The 26,793-nt window shown below is 42.6% G+C and overlaps 1 long non-coding RNA gene across 1 annotated transcript in view; it reads right to left on the bottom strand.

Moving 5' to 3' along the window:
* The window catches only part of LOC141083079 (uncharacterized), a 64,710-nt gene that overhangs the window by 24,348 nt on the left and 13,569 nt on the right, over positions 1 to 26,793 (bottom strand). Inside the window, exons 2-3 of the long non-coding RNA XR_012230646.1 lie at positions 21,400 to 21,533; positions 17,277 to 17,393 (exon numbers count right to left, since the gene is read on the bottom strand). This is a non-coding gene — a long non-coding RNA (uncharacterized lncRNA). The remainder of the gene's footprint in view (positions 1 to 17,276; positions 17,394 to 21,399; positions 21,534 to 26,793) is intronic.

The raw sequence follows: 26,793 nt of genomic DNA on the forward strand, positions 1-26,793 counted from the left end.
CGCGGAGCACGAACAGCGTGTCTGATGAAAGGATGCTGTCCATGACATGTACCTCCTGAGAGCTCTCACCAGATTCAATGTATGGAGAGCCTTTTCCACACGGTGTAGCGGTGCAGGGAAAAAAGAGGGCAAGACAATATCCTCATTAAAGTGAAACGACCTTTGGCAGAAAAGGCGGGGCTGGCCTGAGAACCACCTTATCCTTGTGGAAAATCAGACACGGGACTCGACAGGATAGAGCCGCCAGCTCCAAGACCCGCCTGATTGACGTTATGGCCACGAGGAACACCACCTTCCAGGAAAGGTATGCCAAAGAGACATCCTGTAGTGGTTCAAATGGAGCTTCCTGCAGAACACCTAGGACCAGGTTAAGGTCCCAGGCGTCCAGAGGGGCCCTATAGGGAGGTACCAAGTGAGAGACCCCCTGACTGAAGGTCTTTACCTGCAGATTGGTAGCAATCCTGCGCTGGAATAGGACGGATAAGGCTGATATCTGTCTCCTGAGGGAAGTTGGAGCTAAACCTGAGTCTAGGCCAGACTGGAGAAAAGCTAAAATGTTGGGAATGGAGAACCTCAGTGGAGAAAAACCACAGTCCCTACACCATCTGAAGAAAACCTTCCAGCTGTGGTGGTAAATACGGGCTGAGGCAGGCTTCCGGGCGCTATCCATTGTAGCAAACACATTCCGGACGAACCCAGGCTCGGCCAGCATAGTTGTGGTGGTAGATCGGGCCCTGGGAAAGTAGGTCTGGGCGTTCTGGCAGCCTCCAGGGGACGTCGACGAGCAGCTGCACTAGATCTGCGTATCATGCCCGATGAGGCCAATCTGGGGCAACCAGTAATACTGGGATCCCCTCTGCCTTGACTTTCCTGATGACCTTCAGTAGTAGCGGCAGCAGAGGAAACAGGTACAGAAGGCGAAACTGGTTCCATGGCAGAACCAGCCTATCCACGGCAATTGCCTGTGGGTCCCGGGACCGAGCGACAAACATGGGCACCTTGGCGTGTAATCTGGAGGCCATCAGATCCACATCCGGAGTACCCAAACGTTGGCAAATCTGCCAGAAGACCTCGTGAAGAGACCACTCCCCGGACGCAACACCCTGCCGGCTGAGTTAGTCTGCTGCCCAGTTTTTTACGCCAGGAATGTGGACTGCCGAGATCACCGAGTGGTTTCTCTCGGCCCAGCGGAGGACATGCTCTACTTAGTGCATTGCCGCCCTGCTGCGGGTGCCCCCCCTGATGGTTTATGTAAGCCACGGCCGTGGCATTGCCCTATTGAATCTGGACGGGGAGGCATGCTAGAAGATAATGGAACTGCTGCAGAGCCAGTCGGATGGCTTATATTTCCAGCAGGTTGATCGGGAAGCATGATTCCATGAGGATTTCATGAGGATTCTACATGAGAACAACTTTAACATACGGTTGACTTACACTTCAGATGATACTATCATCGATTTCCTGGACGTCTGCCTGGAGGTAGATTCTGACCGGCGCATCCAGACGGACGTTTTCAGGAAGCAAACGTCCATCAACTCTCTGTTACATGCATCCTCGGCTCATGATCCAGCCACTATAAGGGCCGTTGTGGTCGGACAATTCCTTAGGATGCAGCGAATTTGCTCCACGGACTTCTGATTCAAGGCACAGGCCTCGGACCTCCTCAAGGACCACTTTCAGACACGCGGCTACAGCCGCAGATGTGTGAAAAAGGGATATGATAGAGCAAGGAGAACACCACGGAATGAGCTATTAAATTCTAGTAAGAGGATTAAGGTGGATCATGACGTGGACCGATACGGTTCATCTTCACCTATAATCACGAGTGGCATGAAATGCGTACCATTTTGAAGAGACATTGGCCTATCTTGGGGACTAATCCCTCCTTGAGGTCGGCCCTGGGTGCTTTTCCCTCAATGACGCAGGAGATCGTGAAACCTTCGCGATCTCCTGGTGAGGAGTCATTATGTTCCGGCTCCTAATAATCTATTTGGCATTGGTAATTCTCAGACTGGTTCTTTTTCATGTGGACACTGCTTGGCCTGCACCAATGTCCTGCGCTGCTCTTCCTTTCTCTCTGCGGATGGACTCAAAGACTTTACCATCAGACAACGGTCATCTTGTGGTACTTCGAATGTGGTATATTATGCTACTTGCCCATGTCCCAAGATATACGTTGGTCTTACTACCAGAGAACTAAGGGTGTGCATGCGTGAGCACGTGAGGGACATTGGCGCGGCCAAGACAGTGGTGGACTCTGCGGATGTCAAAGCAATCCCCCGTCACTTTAAGTCACATCATTGTTGTGACGCAAGATTGCCTAAGGTTAGGGGGATTGATGCTCTCCATCTTGGTATTAGGGGCAGGGACATAAAAAAACTCCTCGCACAAATCGAAACAAGGTGGATAGTTCTTTTAGACACTATGACACCGAAAGGTTTGAAGTAAGCTTTGAGTTTTGCCTCATTTCTGTAGAGTCCTTGTCCCCTTTTCTTGTCTTTTTGGCGTTTTTTTCCTCCTGCCCCCTCATCCTTTCCTTCCACCCCCCTTTTCTGGGGATGTAGTGTTTTTATTTTATATACATTTTTTATTTTCTGTTTTTAATTATTCTATGTTTCTGTTATTTCTATTTCTTACTAGTGATGTCCATGGCGTGATATCATGACCTTGCTCTGGCTACATTGACTGACAAAGAAAACATGCCTTGATGAAGGGGGATGTAACAGTTTAATATGGAAGAGGGGTTTATTCCATCAGTACCCTCATCGTGTCTCCTCGTTTGAAATTATACTTTGCTACATTCCCCAATAATAAAATTGGGTTCTATTATGGATAAATTGTTTATATTTACCTGTAATGTATTATCATTTTTATGTGATTATTATTTTATACATGGCCCATTATGTCCATTTAGTGGGGTTTATCTTGTGGTGATTTTTCCTCTCTTACATTATGTCACACATACTTTTCCCTTTCCCCCCCTTGTTTTCCTTTGTATTTGATATAAATATCACTCTTTTGGTGGCTGTGCGCATCGCGCTGTGCCTTCCTTGTGTCCTGTCTGTGCGTCGGCGTCTTCATGCGGTGTGCGCGAGCGCACCTTGCATAACGCCTTTACTACACACAGGGCCTTGTGGGCCCAGCGCGCATGCTTCGACAACGCCACATACTATTGGCCATTTGTAAATTCTGGCTTCCGCACGCGCAAGTAGGTACGATACCTCTTCCACACATAGGACCTTGCCTGTAGTATTACTTGCTATTGGCCATTTATCAGCATGTGACAGGGTTCACGGGGCTATTTCAAGGTCCCATTTAGACACCAAGAGTATCCCTTTGAGAAAGCGGCGCCCTGCTGCTGCGAAACACGTGTCGGAGTGCACATCTCTGAACTCCCCTCTCTATACCCTCCTTTGGAAAGCCTATATGCTTCATTTGTTTATGCCTGCACTTTATTATGTCTAGAGTCATGCGATAGTGTGCAAAGGAATCCCCATGGGGGAACCCATAAATTACGGCAAATGACTTTGATACTTAATTATGTGATTGGCAAATTCACTCTTGTTCTACCATGTTAACCCCTTTTTTCCATTCCTATATGGTTTAATTTGTGAGGGATTGGAGTTGTTGGGGGTGACTGCTCTTGCAATTATTGTATAAATTGAAAGGTGGGCACCACAGAGAATGTTCTAGCTAGGTGCAAGCTTGCGCCAAATTATGCTATACCAAAAAAGAAAAAGAAAGAAGCGCAACAGTGATGCACACACAGCCCAATATTGAATGAAAAAAGGCTTTATTAATACATTGACAGACAGACAAGGATAAATAAAAACATGCAGCCAATAACATGTAAAGACAGTGCATAGCAAGGATATATGACAATAAAAATATTAAGAGTATAATACTCAAATAGAACCACCACCCAGTAGGTAATTATGTAAATAGTATGCTGAGAGGGACACTCATGAGTCCAATCTCATAAGGGACAGCAGCTAGCATATATGTATATAGATAATAAATAGATCCTATAACACAGGAATATATAAGCTCATGTGTATTATACCAAATTCAAAAACATGGATGTGCTAATAAATGAATACATGAATTTTTGGCCCAAAAGGATTGCCACATATTAGAATTTAGCACCTATATATCCATACCAGCTTAATCTGCCCTAGATCATATCCATGAGTGTCCACAACATGCTAAACAATCAGTAAAAGATCATAGTTACCAGATGGAGAGCATCAGACACCCTGCCTGCACCAGTCCAGACAGAGCATAGCAAGGATATATGACAATAAAAATATTAAGAGTATAATACTCAAACAGAACCACCACCCGGTAGGTAATTATGTAAATAGTATGCCGAGAAGGACACTCATGAATCCAATCTCATAAGGGACAGCAGCTAGCATATTATATGCATATACAGTTAGGTCCATATATATTTGAACAGAGACAACATTTTTCTAATTTTGGTTCTAGACATTACCACAATGAATTTTAAACAAAACAATTCAGATGCAGTTGAAGTTCAGACTTTCAGCTTTCATTTGAGGGTATCCACATTAAAATTGGATGATCTTTTACAGATTGTTTAGCATGTTGTGGACCCTCATGGATATGGAGTGTCCACAACATGCTAAACAATCAGTAAAAGATCATAGTTACCAGATGGAGAGCATCAGACACCCTGCCTGCACCAGTCCAGACAGTGCATAGCAAGGATATATGACAATAAAAATATTAAGAGTATAATACTCAAATAGAACCACCACCCGGTAGGTAATTATGTAAATAGTATGCTGAGAAGGACACTGCTGTCCCTTATGAGATTGGATTCATGAGTGTCCTTCTCAGCATACTATTTACATAATTACCTACCGGGTGGTGGTTCTATTTGAGTATTATACTCTTAATATTTTTATTGTCATATATCCTTGCTATGCACTGTCTGGACTGGTGCAGGCAGGGTGTCTGATGCTCTCCATCTGGTAACTATGATCTTTTACTGATTGTTTAGCATGTTGTGGACACTCATGGATATGATCTAGGACAGATTAAGCTGGTATGGATATATATGGGTGCTAAAGTCCAATATGTGGCAATCCTTTTGGACCAAAAATTCATGTATTCATTTATTAGCACATCCATGTCTTTGAATTTGGTATAGTACATATATGCTTATATATTCCTGTGTTATAGGATCTATTTATTATCTTTATTAGCACATCCATGTGTTTGAATTTGGTATAGTACATATATGCTTATATATTCCTGTGTTATAGGATCTATTTATTATCTACAGTTAGGTCCATATATATTTGGACAGAGACAACATTTTTCTAATTTTGGTTCTAGACATTACCACAATGAATTTTGAACAAAACAATTCAGATGCAGTTGAAGTTCAGACTTTCAGCTTTCATTTGAGGGTATCCACATTAAAATTGGATGAAGGGTTTAGGAGTTTCAGCTCCTTAACATGTGCCACCCTGTTTTTAAAGGGACCAAAAGTAATTGGACAATTGACTCCAAGGCTATTTCATGGACAGGTATGGGCAAGCCCTTCGTTATGTGATTCTCAATTAAGCAGATAAAAGGCCTGGAGTTGATTTGAGATGTGGTGCTTGCATTTGGAAGGTTTTGCTGTGAAGGAAACATGCGGTTTACCACATGATAATGGTCTTGAGGCTGTTAAATATTTCTTGAGCAGTGGGGGCTGTCAATATCACGCCTACAATGAATTTGTGTTAAGACTGTTACGTTTTTGTCTAACAAGGAATTTTTTCCTCTTTGATCAGAAGATATACCACCAGCTCAGGTGAGCCATTGTGCTCCCACATATGGTAATTTGTTCCTGGGCTGGTGGGAGGAGACTCAGGTCTTTGGAAGTGGCACTGAAAATATTGGATGTGTCTATTTTTGGATTCGTTATATCGACGATGTCCTTGCATTGTGGGGAAACTCCACTGAGCGCTTTACTTCATTTGTAAGCACCCGCAATCCCTCAATCATAATGACATCAGATTATTCTTCTCATCCGTGATTGATCCTTCTTCATTGCCATTCCTTGATATTCTGATCAGAAAAAGTGAGGAGGGTGCACTCACCACTTACACATATAGAAAACTCACTGCAACCAATTCTTTAAGTAATTGGGATAGCAGCCATCCCACACATCTGAAAAGAGGTATACCTAAAGGCAGGACCTCAGAGTCCGCAGAAATCGTTCCACAGAGGAATCTTTTGAGGAACAAGCAGGAGAACTTCGCAGAGGGGATATCCCTCTGATGTCCTGAAACAAATCCATAAGGATGCTAAATGTAAAAGCAGGCCAGAATTGAGACCGGTTCACAGGCTATCAAATGGGGAACCCATGTGATTGGTCACCACATTTGATAATGGATCACAAGTACGTAACATTCTCACCAAACATTGGTCAGTTTTGTTGATGGATACAGATATTACAAAAGAACTTATGGAACGACCACTAATCACTTATAGGAAGGGGCACTCGCTAAAAGATAGACTTGTTAAAAAGCCACTTTAACCCCTTTACTCCCAAGGGTGGTTTGCAATTTTTACAATTCTGACCACTGTCCCTTTATGAGGTAATAACTCTGGAATGCTTCCATGGATCCCGGTGATTCTGACATTTTTTCTAGTGACATATTGCACTTCATGTTAGTGGTAAAATTTAATTCATATAACTTGCGTTTATTTGTGAAAAAAAACAGAAATTTGGCGAAAATTTCGCAATTTTCCAACTTTGAATTTTTATGCCCTTAAATCACAGAGATATCGCACACAAAAAACTTAATAAATAACATTTCCCACATGTTTACTTTACATCAGCACAATTTGGGAACCACATTTTTTTTTTTGTTAGAAAGTTATAAGGGTTAAAAGTTAACCAGCGATTTCTCATTTTTACAACACCATTTTATTTTTACGGACCACATCACATTTGAAGCCACTTTAAGGGGTCTATATGATAGAAAATACCCAAAAGTGACACCATTCTAAAAACTGCACCCCTTAAGGTGCTCAAAACCACATTCAAGAAGTTTATTAACCCTTCAGGTGCGTCACAGGAATTTTTTGAATGTTTAAAAAAAAATGAACAAACTTTTTTTCACCAAAAAAATTAGTTCAGGTTCATTTTTTTTATTTTACCAAGGGTAACAGGAGAAATTGGACTGCAAAAGTTATTGTGCAATTTGTCCTGAGTACGCTGATACCTGATATGAGGGGGGGAACCACTGTTTGGGCGCATGGCAGACCTCAGAAGGGAAGGAGCGCCGTTTGACTTTTTCACTGCAAATTGGCTGGAATTCAGATCGGATGCCATTGTCAAGTTTGGAGAGCTCCTGATGTACCTAAGCAGTGGAAACCCCCACAAGTGACCCCATTTTGGAAACTAGACCCCCTAAGGAACTTATCTAGATATGTGGTGAGCACTTTGAACCCCCCAGTGCTCCACAGAAGTTTGTAACTTACAGCCGTACTATTTAAAAATCATATTTTTTCCAAAAAAAATGATCTTTTCACCCCCAATTGTTATTTTCCTAAGAGTAACAGGACCCCAAAAGTTATTGTTCAATTTGTCCTGAGTACGGTTATACCCCATATGTGGGGGTATACCACTATTTGGGCGCATGGCAGAGCTCGGAAGGGAAGCAGCGCCATTTGACTTTTTTGGCTGGAATTGAGATCGGACACCATGACGCGTTTGGAAAGCCCCTGATGTGCCAAAACAGTGGAAACCCCTCAATTCTAACTCCAACCCTAACCCCAAACACACCCCTAACCCTAGTCCTAACGGGAAAATGGAAATAAATACATTTTTTTTATGTTATTATTTTTCCCTAACTAAGGCTAATTTCACACTTGCTTTTTTTTGCAGCGCGTTTTTCCCGCAAAAAAACACATTGAAAAAACGCATACAAACGCATACAAATGCTGCGTTTTTTTCAAGCATTTTTATGAGCATGCATGAAAAAAAACGCAGCGTTTTTATGCGTTTTTAGTGCGTTTTTACCGCATTTGCGTTTTTTTCCAACATTAGGTGGCCCCTCACACTAACCCAAACCATGACTTTACTAACCCTAACCCTGACCCTAACCCTAACCCTGCCCTAACCCTAAACCCTAGCTAACCCTAACCCTAAACCCCCTTAACTAACCCTAACTCTAACCCAAACCCCTAAATTCCATTGTCCAACTAATGGTAAAAAAAAAAACGCATGCGCAAAAAAACGCATACATAAGCATGTCAATGCGCACATATGCGCACCCATAGACTTATAATGGGTGTCTTGCTGTAAAAAAACGCATTGCGTGCGCATGCGTTTTTTTGAGGCAAGTCGGACGCTCAAAAAATGCAACAGGATGCATTTTGTGTGCCCGAGCGCATACCGCAAAAAACGCATGCGCGGAAAAACGCATACAAACGCATGTGTATGCGCACATAAGCGCATCCCATGCAAAGTATAGGAAAAAAAATCAAGCGTTTTTTAGCGCTAAAATCCCGCAAAAAAAACCGCAAGTGTGAAACCAGCCTAAGAGGGTGATAACGGGGGGTTTTATTTACTATTTATGGTGGTTTTTATGTTTGGCGGCTGTCGCACGCTAAAAGACGCTTTTTATTGTAAAAATAGTTTTTGCATCATCACATTTTGAGAGCTATAATTTTTCCATATTTTGGCCCACCGAGTCATGTGAGGTCTTATTTTTTGCGGGACGAGTTGACGTTTTTATAGTTACCATTTTTGGGCATGTGACATTTTTTGATCGCTTGTTATTCTGATTTTTGGAACGCAAAATGAACAAAAACCAGCGTTTCATGAATTTCTTTTGGGGGGTGCAAATTGAGAAAGCGGTTTTAGTCTTCGGGTCAGTACGGTTACAGCGATACCTCATTTATGTCTTTTTTTATGTTTTGGTGCTTTTATGCAATGAAAACAATTTTTCATAATTATTTTTGCATCGCTTTATTCTGCGAGCTATAACTTATTTATTTTTTTCGCTGATGACGCTGTGTGGCAGCTTGTTTTTTGCGGGACAAGATGAAGTTTTCAGCGGTATCATGGTTATTTATATCCGTGTTTTTGATCGCGCGTTATTGCACTGTTATGATAGTCACCGTAGGAGGCAGACACAAAAATAGAAGCTACGTCCAGAAAACCAGAGAAGTTGGCAACTATCAGATTGCAGACCCCTGAACCTATCAACACAACTAGCAGTAGCCGTGGGGGGTTCCTACGGTGCCTTAGACCCCTCGTTCACAGCCGGAGAGCTAAGTAGCCTAAAGACAGAAAAGGAAATCTAAACTGCCCCAGAGCAGACCCCAAAGTAAAAGGCAGCCCCCAACATATAATGACGGTGAAGCAAGATGAAAAAACACTCACAAAGATAGAAAGATAGGCTGAGCAAACGATGGGGCCCAAGCTAACTAAACAGGACAGGAAAGGAAGGTTGCTGTCTGCAATCTGCCAAAACCCTATCAAAGACATAAGCCAACAGGCTGATATGGAAAAAGACCCTGAAGCAGCTAGGCTTCAAAAACTATATCAGCACTCAGGTATTTTCTGAAGACAAAGCTAAAGGAATTCAGCTCACCCCAGCAGGGAATGGCAGAAATCCAGAAAAACAAAGTCAAAGCACAAATGCAAAAAGCTGAGCAGAAAACTTAGCTTTAGAAGAGCAGGAATTCAGACTGGTCTCCAAGGATCCCACAGAGAAATCACCCGCAGGGCAGAAGGGCGTCGGCGGCCTTATATCCAGTCAGTAACTCCACTCAGCCAGTCATCAAAATTAGTCTCAGGTGCTTGATAATCAGGCTCACTACCGTTCTTTACCAGAAGAGGGAGTTCATCGAGCCTCAGTGGTGGAGGGGAAAATGAACTCACAACATGCACTTTTTGTTCGGCGGTATGATAAAGCTTTATTTTTTGCTTTGTTTTTTATTTTTTAAGGGGTTCAATAAAGGGGTTAACTAGTGGGACAGTTTTATAGGGCGTGTCGTTACGGACGCGGCGATACCAAATATGTGTACTTTTATTGTTTTTTTATATTTTCAAAAAATGAATTAGGGAATTTTTTGTTTTATTTATTTAGCGATTTTTTAAAGTTATTTTTACACTTTTTTTTTTTAACTCTATTACATTGTTCCAGGGGGGACATAACTGTCATGTGACAGATCACTGATCTGTCACATCACAGATCGCTGTGACAGATCAGCAGGATTCCACATGCCGGTGCTTTGCAGGCACGAGGAAGCCGCCTCCCTGCAGGCCCCCGCCGCCATTTTGGATTCGGGGACCTGCAGGGAAGGAGACCCCTGCAGCAGCGATGCACATTGCGCTGCTGTGGAGGTCTCAGGGAAGCACAGAGGGAGCTCCCTCCCTGCCGATGCTTCCCTAAACCCCCGGTACACTGCGATCTTGTTTGATCGCAGTGTGCCAGGGGTTAACGTGTCAGGGGCGGTCCGTGACCGCCCCTGACACATAGTGCCGGGTGTCAGCTGTGATAATCAGCTGACACCCGGCCGCGATCAGCTGCGCTCCCCCCGTGAGCGCAGCTGATCGCGCTACACGTACTATTCCATCCTTGGGACTTAGGTCCTAGGTCGCATGGACGCAATAGTACGTCTAATGTTGGAAAGGGGATAAGAGACCCACTATGAGTACCTGGTTAACGAGAGATGTAAGGGGATGTTTCAGATGTGGTCATTATACAGCCTGTTCTCGCATCAACACAGGTAATAGCTTTGCCAGAAATGTTACTGGTAAACAATTTATTATCAGAGAATTTATCAACTGTACTATCAAAGGGATAATCTATTGGGTTACTTGTGCATGTGGTAAAGAATATGTGGGCAAAACCATCAGAGAATTTAAACACAGGATTGGTGAGCATATTGGGGACATTACCCATAAAAGAGAGACCCCCACTGCCAGGCATGTCAATGTCTGCCAGGGGTAACATTGATTCTATCAAATTCATGGGCATTGAAAAAGTGGCTAATTCCCCAAGGGGAGGAAACTGGGATAAAGTGATTTTGCAAAAAAAAAAACAGAGATGGATATTTCATTTGCATACGGTTGGTTCCAGCAGGGCTTAATGAGCAACTTAATTTTAGTTGCTTTATTTATTATTATAATTATTATTTATATAGCGCCATTAATTCCATGGTGCTGTACATGAGAAGGGGGGGGTTACATACAAAGTTATAAATATCATTATCAGTAAACAAATTTACAATGACAGGCTAGTACAGAGGGGAGAGGACCCTGTCCTTGCGGACTTACATTCTATGGGATAGTGAGGAAGAGACAGAAGGTCGGGCGTGCAGCAGCTCTGGTGGTGATGAGGTGGCGGCACGGGTAGTGGCGAGGTGGCAGAATGGTTAATGCAGGCTGTAAGCTTTCCTGAAGAGGAGGGTTTTCAGGTTCCGTTTGAAGGATCCGAGGGAGGTGGATAATCGGACGTGTTGAGGCATGGAATTCCAGAGGATGGGGGATATTCGGGAGAAATCTTGGACGCGGTTGTGTGAGGAACGAATAAGCGTGGAGGAGAGTAGGAGGTCTTGGGAGGATCGGAGATTACGTGAGGGAAGATATTGGGAGATTAGTTCAGAGATATAGGGAAGGGATAGGTTGTGGATGGCTTTGTAGGTCAGTGTTAGTAGTCTGAACTGGATTTGTTGGGGAATTGGGAGCCAGTGGAGGGCGGAGAGACAGGGGAGTAGTGAGGAGAGAGGTGGATTAGTCAGGCAGCAGAGTTGAGGACAGACTGGAGCGGTGCAAGAGAGTTAGCAGGGAGGCCACAGAGGAGAGTGTTGCAGTAGTCAAAGCAAGAGAGGGCTGAGGAAGGGACAGATTCTGGAAATATTTTTGAGTTGGAGGCGACAGGAGGTGGCAAGTGTTTGGACGTGTGGTTTGAAGGACAGGGCAGAGTCGAGAGTTACTCCGAGGCAGCGGACTTCAGGTGCGGGAGAGAGCGTGATGCGGTTTACCATAATAGATAGATCGGGTAGGGAAGATACGCGAGATGGAGGAAAGACAATGAGTTCAGTTTTGTCTACATTGAGTTTTAGGAGTTTTTATTTGAGATACTTTTTAACATGTGGGTCTGTTGTCAATATTCCACTCTGGCTATCAGACTGTCAATACCTGTTTATATCTAAAGATACTTATTGATCCTACTTCTGGATATGCTAAGTATTTACCCATAATTTTGTGTACATACAGTGGGGAAAAAAAGTATTTAGTCAGTCAGCAATAGTGCAAGTTCCACCACTTAAAAAGATGAGAGGCGTCTGTAATTTACATCATAGGTAGACCTCAACTATGGGAGACAAACTGAGAAAAAAAAATCCAGAAAATCACATTGTCTGTTTTTTTTTCATTTTATTTGCATATTATGGTGGAAAATAAGTATTTGGTCAGAAACAAAATTTCATCTCAATACTTTGTGATATATCCTTTGTTGGCAATGACAGAGGTCAAACGTTTTCTGTAAGTCTTCACAAGGTTGCCACACACTGTTGTTGGTATGTTGGCCCATTCCTCCATGCAGATCTCCTCTAGAGCAGTGATGTTTTTGGCTTTTCGCTTGGCAACACGGACTTTCAACTCCCTCCAAAGGTTTTCTATAGGGTTGAGATCTGGAGACTGGCTAGGCCACTCCAGGACCTTGAAATGCTTCTTACGAAGCCACTCCTTCGTTGCCCTGGCGGTGTGCTTTGGATCATTGTCATGTTGAAAGACCCAGCCACGTTTCATCTTCAATGCCCTTGCTGATGGAAGGAGGTTTGCACTCAAAATCTCACGATACATGGCCCCATTCATTCTTTCATGTACCCGGATCAGTCGTCCTGGCCCCTTTGCAGAGAAACAGCCCCAAAGCATGATGTTTCCACCACCATGCTTTACAGTAGGTATGGTGTTTGATGGATGCAACTCAGTATTCTTTTTCCTCCAAACACGACAAGTTGTGTTTCTACCAAACAGTTCCAGTTTGGTTTCATCAGACCATAGGACATTCTCCCAAAACTCCTCTGGATCATCCAAATGCTCTCTAGCAAACTTCAGACGGGCCCGGACATGTACAGGCTTAAGCAGTGGGACACGTCTGGCACTGCAGGATCTGAGTCCATGGTGGCGTAGTGTGTTACTTATGGTAGGCCTTGTTACATTGGTCCCAGCTCTCTGCAGTTCATTCACTAGGTCCCCCCGCGTGGTTCTGGGATTTTTGCTCACCGTTCTTGTGATCATTCTGACCCCACGGGGTGGGATTTTGCGTGGAGCACCAGATCGAGGGAGATTATCAGTGGTCTTGTATGTCTTCCATTTTCTAATTATTGCTCCCACAGTTGATTTCTTCACTCCAAGCTGGTTGGCTATGGCAGATTCAGTCTTCCCAGCCAGGTGCAGGGCTACAATTTTGTTTCTGGTGTCCTTTGACAGCTCTTTGGTCTTCACCATAGTGGAGTTTGGAGTCAGACTGTTTGAGGGTGTGCACAGGTGTCTTTTTATACTGATAACAAGTTTAAACAGGTGCCATTACTACAGGTAATGAGTGGAGGAAAGAGGAGACTCTTAAAGAAGAAGTTACAGGTCTGTGAGAGCCAGAAATCTTGATTGCTTGTTTCTGACCAAATACTTATTTTCCACCATAATATGCAAATAAAATGAAAAAAAAACAGACAATGTGATTTTCTGGATTTTTTTTTTCTCAGTTTGTCTCCCATAGTTGAGGTCTACCTATGATGTAAATTACAGACGCCTCTCATCTTTTTAAGTGGTGGAACTTGCACTATTGCTGACTGACTAAATACTTTTTTTCCCCACTGTATATACAAAAATCTTTGATAATTATTGATCGGCACAATGTTTCATTTACATGATTGTGGAACAGTTCTTGCATTTTCTGTGATCCGGAAATAATTTTGTTAAGAATGGCCCCTGGAAATGGGGAAGGCTTTATGGACGCGGCCACATCAAATGACGTGAGTGAAGCACTCTTCATTTCCGGTTTCACAAACCGGATCTTGTACTGGTAATAGTCTGTTTGCGTTCCATATAGCGGTCATGATTATTCATCATGCGTTCCAAAGGTTAGTTCCGGTTATGTGCCCCGCAAGCTTAGCAGCCATGATGGCCATGTGCCCTTGCGTTCCAAAGGCTTGTTCCGGGTTTCGGCGCTGGATATGTAGCGGCAATGATGGAAATATGTGCCGCAAGAAATTACGGTGTTCCAGGCATATTTTCTAACGTGTATGGGTGAGTCATCCTGATTGGACATTTTGATCATGTGTTTTTTTCTGACCAATTACACGGTGGCTCAGTGGATAGCACTGCAGCCTTGCAGCGCTGGGGTCCTAGGTTTGAATCACACCAAGGACAACATCTGCAAGGAGTTTGTATGTTCTCCCCGTGCTTGCGTGGGTTTCCTCTGGGTACTCTGGTTTTCTCCCACATTCCAAAGACAAACTGATAGGGAATTTAGATTGTGAGCCCCATCGGGGACAGTGATGATAATGAGTGCAAACTGTAAAGTGCTGCAGAATATGTTAGAGCTATATAAAAAATTAAGATTATTATTAAAGATTAATTAAGATTATTATTAAATTAAGATTATTATTAAAGATTAATTAAGAAAGCTCTATAAAAACACCTGTTTTGAGCATGTCAAGAAAGGCACATCCAGCCCTCTCTTAAAAGAGAGGAGATACAACGCGTTTCGGATACAGTGTATATCCTTCATCAGGTATCATAAAAACACAGTACAAATCCTAATAGTATAAAATTTGGACCGAAACGCGTTGTATCTCCTCTTTTAACCTATCAAATAAAAAAAATATGAAATATCTTTGGATGTGAGTCCTGGGAAGCGCTGCCATTCATGGGCTGGATGTGCCTTTCTTGATTTACTCATCCTGTGTGAGCCTAAATCTGGCTCTTTCACTTGGATCCACCCGAGGCAAGCAATCTGCAAAAGTATCCCAGAAGGAAGGATTTTTGATACAGAATCTAAAGCCATATTAGTCTTCTATCAGGTGAGTGCATAAAATTATGCACTCTTCAAAGACTACAATATTGTGTTTACGCACTTAGGGCGCCGCAATTTGTCTGTTCTCTCCCAAACAGGGTTTTTTGTTTTGCTGTTTTGAGCATGGTCATTTGAACAAGCTATGTTAGGGAGTGAATTTCCCTTTATGTGCCCGTATGTGCTGCTATGTCTCCTGAAGAGTCACAAGAGTGACGAAACGCGTCGGAATGCACAGGGACAAGTAGGGCTATTTACTTTTAAGGATCAGATGTGGACTGCCCTTGTACGGGCAGGAGTTTTGGGGCTTAAGGCCATGTTAGCCTTGATAGGGCTTAATAGGAACAGTATGCTCCACTCCCTTTCTTGGATTTTCGCTACATTGGATTGAGAAAATGACAGCTGACTTCATCTCTATCCATGGGTGAGATTGTTCCTTTCTTACAGAATTGTATTTTTTCTCACCTATTGTATATATCCACACATGAACTGTGATAGTTTTGTTCCTTAAGGAGTAGAGGAATGTTGTTGACCTATGTCTAATTTCCTATGCTTGTACATTTTTTTATTACAGTTTGTCATCTATATGAATCCAGTCTTGGTGGTATTTAGAACTGGGATCAGTTGTACGTACTATTTGAGCACAGAGATCTATTGATCAATTTAAATAGATATCCTTGTGGTTAGTTTACAGCACTGTTAGTCAAGGGGTGTGATTTTAAAATATGTACTATCACTTTTTGTCTAAGAGTAGCTTTTCAATAATTCTTCATTAAATGTTATATTTTATTATTTTCTCTATTGCCGACAGCTGTTAAGTGAGAGATTTTTGTGGGTTGTGTTACCCAATACTTTGCTGGTTAACTATAATGAGGCAGCACAGTTACTCTAGACTCCGTCTGGCCTCTGTTTAGAGGTGTCCTTTTCAGAGGTGCACAAAAATTGACACTTATGTACGACTAAAAAGATGGACACCGCTGAATCACAGGTCAGACGCCATCCACAATGCCTCCTTCTGCTTCATTATAAGGAATCTTCCACTGTGGAAACACGTATTTCAGAAAGTTACACGATAACCCCGGTGTAAGGGCTCAGCACAGAGCATAGGATAAATGGGAGCCGAGCCATGTGATGGCTTGTTTTTTGCGGGATGAATTGACGTTTTTATTGGTACCATGTTTGGGCAAAGGACATTTTTTAATCACTTTCTATTCCGATTATTGGGAGGCAGAATGAACAAACACCAGCAATTCAGGAATTTTTTTTGGGTTATTTTTTTAGTGACATTCAGATTGTGGTAAAATTGATAAGAAGGCTTTATTCTTCGGGTCAGTATGAGTAAAACAATGCCTAATTTCTATAGTTATTTTATGTTTTGCCGCTTTTTTGTAACTAAAACTTTTTTTATAGAAAAAAATGTTTTGCATGGCTTTATTCTGACAGTTATAACTTTTTCATTTTTCCACTGTTGGAGCTGTATGGTGGTTTGATATATTTTGCAGGACAAGATTATGTTTTCATCGCTACTATTTTTATTTCGATTTGACTTTTTGATTGCGTTTTATTGTACTGTTTGTTTGGCAATATGATGAAAAGGCAAAGGTTTTTGCTCCTTTCTTGCTTTTTTTTTTTACAGTGTGCACTGAAAAATAGATGACTAGCATGACTGTTTTATTGGTCCGGTCATTCGGACTCGATGATACCAAATATGTGTACTTTTTTTTTTTTTTACATAAACATACGTATTTATTGGTTTCATAATGTTTCTTCCTTCTTTTTAAATGTATTTTGGTATGCATATTTGTTATCCCCGCGTCCGGAACGTCCCGAACTATAAAACTGTCCCACTAGCTAACCCCTTCTGTCAACACCGTAAAAAAAGAAAAAAAAAAGAAAAAAAATAGAAATCCAGGCAAAAAAACTATGTTTTATCATCATACCACTGAACAAAAAGTGCAATAAAAAGAGATCAAACAAGAAGAAATGTAAATAAAAATGGTCCCGCAAAAAACAAGCTGCCTTAAAGCTCCGTCAGCAGAAAGATTAAAAAGTTATAGCTCTGGAGGTGTGGACTGGGCAGCTGCAGGGACAGACGTGAGTCGTTTGATTTCCCTCACCAAGGCCACGAAAAACTATTAAAACAGGGGTTCTTGCATGTAAAACCCCCTGAAACAGCTTCCTGCTCGAGCATTGAGAGGCAGAACGCAATGGACCTACCGGGGTTGTGGAGCTCCGGAGAGCGCAGGATCGCAGCTGATATAGATGGACGCCTGGGGAGTACCGGCTCCCTCCCAGGCCCCACGACAGCAGAGACAAAGGAGTCTTCCGGCGGACCTGGTCGAGATAGATATGAGAGTTAGATAGATAGATACATCTATAGATGGAAAGATCTATAGATAGATGGATAGCTAATCTATACATAGATGGCTAGATATCTATCTATCTATAGATATTATAGATAGATAAATACAAAGCCTGATGTTTAGTAATAAACATAATAAAATGGTACATAAAGAGTTAAATAAAGACAAACACCCCCAGCCCCCACACCTGGCTACAAATACCAGCTCTTAGCTGCCCCTGAAAAGGCGCATCTCTAAGATGCACCAATTCCGGCACTTAGCCTCTCTTCCCACTGCCCTGTAGCAGTGGCATATGGGGTAATAAGGGGTGGATGTCACCTTTGCATTGTAAGGTGTCATCAACCCGGTTAGTAATAGAGAGGCGATAAGAAATCGATCCATTACTTATCCTATAGTTGTTATATGGTAAATAAACACAGCCAGAATAATGTATTTTAATTAAATAAAACACAACATAGTTTTCCATCTTTATTTTATGCCTAATTCCTGCGACGCCCTCGATCCCCTGTAAAAAAAAAAAAAAAAAAATAATATAGTCAACCGGATACTGCCTGTTCCAACGTAATCCATGTAATAACGAGTGTCCCACAATTATCTCCCCTATAGAGCTGTCACATCAGGAGATGCGGCCGCTATATTGGGCCTCCAGTGACACACTGACAGGAAACAATGGCTCCTGCAGTGTTATCACTGAGGGGTCTCACTGGAGTTCATCCTCTCACTTGACGGCATTGCTGTGTGAGAATTTTCTCACGCAGCGGGGCCGCAAGTGACTAGATGAACTCCTGTGACATGACGGCAGAGTGGTACAGTGCAGAAGGATACCTTCCTCATTGTATCACCGGAGGCCCCTGGGGAGCGGTCACATCTCCTGATGTGACAGCTATCCATGGGAAATCGTCGTGGGACACTCGTTATTATATGGATTAAGTTGCAACAGTGAGTATACGGTTGACTTTATTATTATTTTGTTTATTTATTTATTTTTTACAAAGGATCAAGAGCTTCGTGGATTAGCAGTATGGTGAATATGTCTGTTTTTCTTTTTTTACTATTCGACAAAGTTGCCGGATGATGGGACTACTTACTGTCCCATCGTCAGCTACTGATGTCACTGTAGCAGGCCCCCACACAGCTGCGCACACACCCGCCGACCCACGCAGACACACGCACACACATAGATACACACAGACCACCTCATACAGACACGCACAGTCTCTGAACACACACTTCCCTCCTCCCTATCTGCAGCGTTTCTCGCATGCAAATCCACAGATCTTTTTTAAACCTGCGCATTTGACTTACTCAATGCAAATCAATGAGTTCAGAAATGCTGAAGATCAGCAAAAAGAATTGACATGCTGTGGAAAAAAAACCCGCTGCAAATCCGAGCGTATTTTTTCACAGCATGTGCACAACAAACCATAAATTCCCATAGTCTATCATTGGCTGTGCACTACGCTGAGGATTTGATGCAATTCTGCGCGTCCAAAAACACTGCGGATCCGCATCTAAATCCGTAACGTGCACACAGCCTAAGGGCTCATACTCCCTTACGAGAGACTCGAACGATTCTCATGCGAGTCTCTGGCATGAAAACCTGGGACTGCCGCTGGCAATCGGACCGGAGTGTGCGGCTACATTCCTATGCAGCCGCACGCTCCGGTCCCAGTGCCCGCGGCAGTGCTCAGTGCTAGGTTTTCATGCGATTCGTGCGAGTCTCTCGCAAGTGTGTATGAGCCCTAAAAGTCTATGTTTGAACCCACAGACCAGTACAAGAGTGACACCTACTGGTCATTCTATAAAAGAATGGAAGATACCCTAATGTACTGAACACATATGGATCTGAAAAACCTACTGAAAAACTGATGAAGAGGCCTGAGCCTTGAAAGCTTGTAAATATAATTTCTCTGGTTAGCCAATAAAGGTATCGCTTCTTGAATACTTCGCTCAAATTTTTTTAGGGGCATAAGTAATTACATCTATTTTTCTGGCTAACACGGTACCACAATAATATTTTGTATTGAACATTATAAATGTTGCATATCTATACAAAATGGAAAATTAATTGTATGCTATGATGTTCAAGTGGTGATCTTTGCACTACACGCTATCAGAAGCTCCATTATTATTTAAATAAAGAGCATGGAAAAACAAACAACTAAGAGCACAGCTGAGGTACAAATCCATAAAGCTCATGGAGATCCAGACAAATACCTAAAAAAGACATCTGACGCCACACAAACCCCTCTTACAAAATCTTCTAAGAGACCTGCCTCCCCAGATAATATGGAGGGGTCAGACTCCAGTGGAGACGGCTCAGATTGCGAATCTGATCAGGGAGACTCTGTGCAGATTTCCAGAGCATTTATGAAAAAAACTAATGGCTCAGAATATGAAGCCCTTCTTAGAAGAATTGACCGTCCTTCGAACAGATTTACAACAACTTTGTCAGAGAGTAGAGGTTTTGGAATCTACCAACATGGAAACAGTCAGTGTGATAACTTTCTTCCGAGATCAAGTCCTCCAGCAACAACAACAACTAAATATGGAACTCTTGGCGGCAGAACACCAAGGAAACCGAAGCCGGGGAAAAACATCCGATTGAGAGGCATACCTGAATCTTTTGCACATGAAACCCTTGTAAAAGTTTCTAATTAAATTTTCACTAACTTTCTTCGCCAAAAGAGAGCTGAATCTATAATTGTGCACCTAACCAAAGTCAAAACCAAACGACCCCCCCAGAGACGTTATCTGTGGTCTCCTCAGCTATGTCAACACAGCAGCCATCCAAATTCCAAACTCCAACTTTTTCAAGATATTGCCCCTTCAATACTTGTAAAAAGATGTATCCTCAAACCTTTACTAATGGAACTCAGATCTAAAGGCCTGATTTTTAGATGGCTGTACTCTTTTGGCCTCGCGGTCGACGTAGATAATCGTCAGATTACAATACGCTCCCCGGCAGATCTGGCGGCTGCCTGGGAAGTGCTCGACATTAAGCCAATTGATATCCCCTCCTGGATGCCGGTCGACACTGGATGGAACCTCCCCCAGTTGACAAGACCACAGGAGTGGTCGCTCAAGAAAAAACAAACATCTCTTAAACATTAAAAGTTGGTTCCTAGGAAGCGCCCAGCTTGACTTAGCTCTGTTGAATGTGAGTCGGAAGGAATTCGCTAGATGTCTTGAAGTTTGAGTTAAGACTATCCCCATTCCTAAGGATCTGCCGTTATTATGTCTTTCTCCCCTTTTTTGCGTTTCTCAGGTTAAAATATGGGCGAGTTGGTACTGGCCCAGGCAGACTGAGGGAGAGTGCAAATGGAGGAGAGTGACTTTTGGGGTGGGCGGTCCCTACTGTTGTGGGGTCATACATGTTTAGACTTCCTAGACCTTTTTTTCCATAACTTCAGTTTTCAATTGGCTACTGTTCATTAGTTAGTAGACACCAGACACAACAATGCAAACGAGCTGAAGGCTGCTGGGAAATACAAAAGGTGCACTACATAAATAGGCATAAATGACCTGTAGACGGGTGCTGCATCATACATGAAGATAAGTATACTAGAAAAGGAGGAAAGGTCAAACAGACAGCCCCATTATTAACACAGTAATCAAAAATTTAAAAAAAAATACAAACATACTTGATAAAAACACTCCCTATTTTACATTAGTACTTGTAAGCCAGGTCTCTTTTCAAAGGAAAGGTAGAAAATAGAAACACGTCATCACTTCTGCATATTTCACCCACTCTTGGTCTTGATTTTCAAATATTCATATAAAATATTGACCAACTACTGAACGTGGCCTTATACTGACATGCGACTATTAAATTCTGACACTGGCAGGGTCTAAGTAGATAGAAAGGTGGTAAACCTGTACACATTTACTTCTGCTCTCAGCAAAAAAGTAGATACAATTGTAACAGGAAAACATAAGTATAAACATGTAAAACAAAACACAGACATAAACCTTACTTGTTACTCTGCTGTATGGAACACGACGTCTGATATATTTCAGTGATGGATATAGGCACCGACTGTCATTATAATTTGGGCGTTCCTTTAGAGCCAGTCGAGAGCTCCGCCGTATTGGGCCTCTCTCTGTTGGACTGAGCACAGAAACATCACGTAAAGAAGTGTTATCATGCAACATTGGGAAATTGAGACTAATACACACTTACTGGTAATTATGTAACGTCAGTCTACAGCAAGCAACATTTATATATATATAAAAATGAGTGTGTGTATGCGTGTGTGTATCAGCCACGCCCACTCTTCATAGCCCCACCCAATCACTAAGCATCTTTCATTTCACCAGAGCTGTTTAAGGCTATGTGCCCACGTTGCAGAAATGCTGCGGAAATGTCCGCAGCATTTCCGCAACTCCCCGCCACGGGTAAAACATGCGGAATTCGCATGCGTTTTCCCGCAAAACACTAGCATTTTGCAAGCGTTTTTAGCTTGCAGAAAGCTTGCGCTTTTCCAAGCGATTTCAAGCATCTCTTGGAAAAGTGATTGACAGGTTGGTCACACTTGTCAAGCCTATGCAGCATCAATAGTAAAAGACAGAATGTTAAAAATAATAAAAAATAAAAATCGAGATATACTTACCCTCTGACAGCCCCCGGAGTCCTCAGGGGCGCTCCGGGTACGTTCCGTTCCCAGGGAAGCATTGTGCGAAGGGCCTTTGTGATGTCACGGTCACGTGACTGTGACATCATCTGGGGTGATTTGCGCAATGCATCCCTGGGAGTGGAACTTGCCGGCAGCGCCAATGAGGACAGGGAGGGCTCCAGGGGCCGTCAGAGGGTAAGTATATCTCTACTTTTTATTTTAATTCTAGTTTTTACAGGAATATGGTACTCAGGGCATGGAGGAGAGTCTCCTCTCCTCCAGATCCTGGGTACCATCCGAACATGGGCATACCCACATGCGTAAAGGGAAAAGGTTGCTACTGGGAAAAGGTTGCTCTCCAGATCTAGAGTACCTTGCACTCAATTGTAGACCATTTTACTCTCCAAGAGAGTTTTCATCTATGGTTCTGGTTGCAGTATATATTCCCCCTCAAGCATCTGTTAAAGCTGCTATTGGTGAATTAGCTTGCAAAATATCAGAATGGGAGAAAGGATCTCCAGAAGCATTTGTGATCGTAATGGGGGACTTTAACAAAGGAAAACTCAACCTGGATCTCCCCAAATTTACTCAACATATAAACTGCTTCACGAGAGAGAACAATACGCTTGATCACTGCTATACAGTCATAAAAGGGGCCTACAGGGCAGTGAGGAGAGCAGCAGTGGGCTTTTCAGATCATTGTCTAATTCATTTAATTCCAGCCTACAGGCAAAGGTTGAAAACATCCAAACCTACAGTTTATACAAAGAAGACATGGTCTGAGGAGGCAAAATTGCAACTACAAGCATGCTTTGAATGCGCGGACTGGGAGGTATTTCAGGAAACATGCTCGGGTCTGGATGAATGGGTTGATGCAGTGTCCTCATATATCCGTTTTTGTGAAGACACGTTTATTCCATCCAAATCTGTCCACTTTCGGGGAAACAACAAGCTGTGGTTTACAAATAAAGTCAGGTTGATCCGTAAGAGAAAAGAGGAGGCTTATAAAGCAGGCGATATTACTGAATTCAAGAAACTTAGGAACTCGCTATCTAAAGAGATCAAGCCAAACACGAGTATGCAAAGATTCTGGAGGAAAGGTTCTCATCAAAAGATACTAGATCTGCATGGAGAGGATTAAGAGAGGTCACCAAGTATAAAAGCCACCCCACTATAGTGAACCCCAGCAGAAGTCTGGCAGCAGAGTTAAATGAATTCTACTGCAGATTTGAGGCAAGCTCTACACACAGTGGCTATTCATCTCTAAGCTCCTCAGTCTGTTCATATAAAGATCATTCATTGTGCAACACCCAAGTAGTGATCTCCGAGGCAGAGGTGATAAGCATCCTGAAGAGACTTAAGGTCAAAAAGGCACCTGGCGCTGATGGTGTATCTCCAATGTGTCTGAAAGTATGTGCTACCCAGCTTGCCCCTATACTGACAAATATACACAATGTGTCACTGAAAGAGTGCGTTGTACCTCAGTGTTGGAAAAGTTCCACAATTATCCCTGTCCCCAAGAAAGTGGGATCCTCTGAGTTGAACGACTATAGACCAGTAGCACTCAAATCTGTAGCTATGAAAGTCTTCGAAAGAATTATGATGTCCCACCTGATAAAATTCACGCAGAAGCTATGGGACCCGCTTCAGTTTGCCTATAAGGAGAATCGTTCGGCAAACGACACTGTCAATCTGGCACTGAAGTACATTTTGGATCATACAGATGAACTGCACTCATATGTCCGGATTCTTTTCATGGACTTTAGCTCAGCGTTCAATACCATTGATCCGAATTTACTTCATAAGAAAATGGTAGCTCTTGGAGTCCCTCTCAACTTATGCTTGTGGATTTATAACTTCCTGACAGCCAGGATACAGAGTGTAAAAGTTGGACCATTCACTTCGGACACCTTGGTCACAAACATCGGGGCACCTCAGGGGTGTGTTTTGTCCCCGTTACTGTTTTCTCTCTATACGAATGATTGCATCTCTTCAGCAGACGCAGTAAAAATCTTGAAATTTGCCAATGATATGACACTGATTGGTCTCATCAGGGGAAATGCTGAAGACTTGTATCGGAGTGAGGTGAAAAGAATATGTGACTGGTGTAAAGCCAATAATCTTGTACTCAACACTAAAAAAACTGCGGAGATGGTTGTGGATTTTAGGAACGATCAACATGAGATACTTCCAATCTACATCCATGACGAAGTGGTTCTTAGGGTCACAGAGACCAAATTCCTTGGTGTTATCATCTCTCATGATCTTAAATGGGGGAAAAACGTGGATGCTGTTATAAGAAAAGCACAACAGAGGATGTTCTTCCTGCGTCAGCTGAAAAGATATGGTTTGTCTAAGAATCTGCTGATCTTATTCTTTAATGCTGTCATCAGATCTGTGATTTGTTCCTCTCTGATAGTCTGGTATGGGGGAGCCACTGCGCACGACAAACTCCGCTTACAAAGGACTTTCAGAACAGCAGAGAGAATTATAGGTTCCCCCTGCCTAAAATCCAGGATCTTTATGATAAGAGTATTCGATCCCACGCATTGAAAATTTCATCCGATCCCTCTCACCCGGGACACTCCTCATTCCAACTACTCCCTTCAGGACGTCGCTTCAGAGTCCCCAAATGCAGCACCAACCGCCATATGAACAGCTTCTATCCACTCTCTGTTCAACAATTAAAACGTCATGTGTAGACTATATACTGTATCTGTCTTGTTAGATGTTACTTGTTGTATCTGTTGTTATATATTATGTTGCCTCTTTGCCACAAAGAATTCCTTGTATATATGTAATATGTACTTGGCGATAATAAATTTGATTGATTGATTGGTAAAGTGAGTGTTTCAATGCAATCCTATGGCCGCGGAATCGCCGCGATTCCGCAAAAATAACGGACATGCTGCAGATTTTACTGCTATGCGATTCCGCAGCGGTAAAATCAGCAGCACTGACACAGCAACTGCGGAATCCCATAGGATTGCATGGGGATGAGTTTAGGAAAAACACGGCAGAAACTCTATAAAAAAAAAAAAGGCAACGTGGGCACATAGCCTAAAAGATGCTGAGCCGTGATTGGTTGCTATGATCAACAGTTTTCCTTGCAGACAGTTGTGGTAACTGAGGCCTATTCTTATTTCTATGGTGTTATTGCCTTTCTGTAAATCTGGAAATAATATATTACCGTGTCGACACAGACTGCAGGGGGAGCCCAGTATCACACAGGATAGGATTAGATACACGGCTCAGCAGACAGTATCCCACAGGATAGGATTAGATACACGGCTCAGCAGACAGTATTACACAGGATAGAATTAGATACACAGTTCAGCAGTCAGTAATACACAGGATAGGATTAGCTACACGGCTCAGCAGACAGTATCACACAGGATAGGATTAGATACAAAGCGCAGCAGACTATCACACAGGATAGGCTTAGATACACGGCTCAGCAGACTATCACACAGGATAGGATTAGATACACTGCTCAGCAGACAGTATCACACAGGATAGGATTAGATACAAAGCGCAGCACACTATCACATAGGATAGGATTAGATACACGCTGGCTCAGCAGTCAGTATCACACAGGATAGGATAAAGATACACGGCTCAGCAAACAGTATCACACAGGATAGGATTAGATACAGTTCAGCAGTCAGTAATACACAGGATAGGACTAGCTACACGGCTCAGCAGACAGTATCACACAGGATAGGATTAGATACAAAGCGCAACAGACTATCACACAGGATAGGATTAGATACAAGGCTCAGCAGACAGTATCACATGGGATAGGATTAAATACACGGCTCAGCAGACAGTATTGCACAGGATAGGATTAAATACACGGCTCAGCAGACAGTATCGCACAGGATAGGATTAAATACACAGCTCAGCAGACATTATCACATAGGAAAGGATTAGATACACAGCTCAGGAGACAGTATCACTCAGGATAGGTTTAGGTACACAACTCAGGAGACTGTTTCCCCTGCTTTGATGAGGGATCCAGCGGTGAGCCTGCATCAATCAAAGCCAGGAATGTCAGCTGTTTTGAACAGGTGACATGTGCCCTCAATAGGCGGAGGTGGAATCGCGATCCACCTGCGCCTATTAACCCGTTAAACGCCGCTGTCAAACGATGACAGAGGCATTTAACAGACGCTTCCGGCAGCGCGGCCAGAAATGTGTGCATCGCTGACCCCTTCATATAATCGGGGGTCAACGATGCGTTGGCATAACAACCACAGGTCTGCTGGAGACCTCTATGGTTATTGATGCCATATTGCTATGAGTGCCACCCGGTAGTCGGCGCTCATAGCAATGCAGTAATTCTGCTACATATAGGCGATCAGCTCATCGTCTATTTGTAGCACAGCCAATCAAGTATGGGATGCTTCTAGCCTCCCATGGAGGCTATTGAAGGCATGCCAAAATTTTAAAAAATATATGTTTTAAAAAATATGAAAAAATAAAAAAAAAATACAAGTTTAAATCACCCCCCTTTTGTCCCATTCAAAATAAAACAATTAAAAATAAAAATCACACATACACAGATTACGTATCGCCATGTTCAGAATCTCCTGATCTATCAATAAAAAAAAACATTAACCCGATCACTAAATGGCGTAGCGAGAATTACGTTTTTTTAGTCGCTGTGACATTGCATTAAAATGCAATAATGGATGAGCAAAAGAATGTATCTGCATAAAAATGGTATCATTCAAAAAACATCAGCTCGTCCCT

This window comes from Dendrobates tinctorius, unplaced genomic scaffold, assembly GCF_039654945.1.
Source record: "Dendrobates tinctorius isolate UK_male_01 unplaced genomic scaffold, ASM3965494v1 ptg000019l, whole genome shotgun sequence".
In the NCBI taxonomy this organism is placed as follows: Eukaryota; Metazoa; Chordata; class Amphibia; order Anura; family Dendrobatidae; genus Dendrobates; species Dendrobates tinctorius.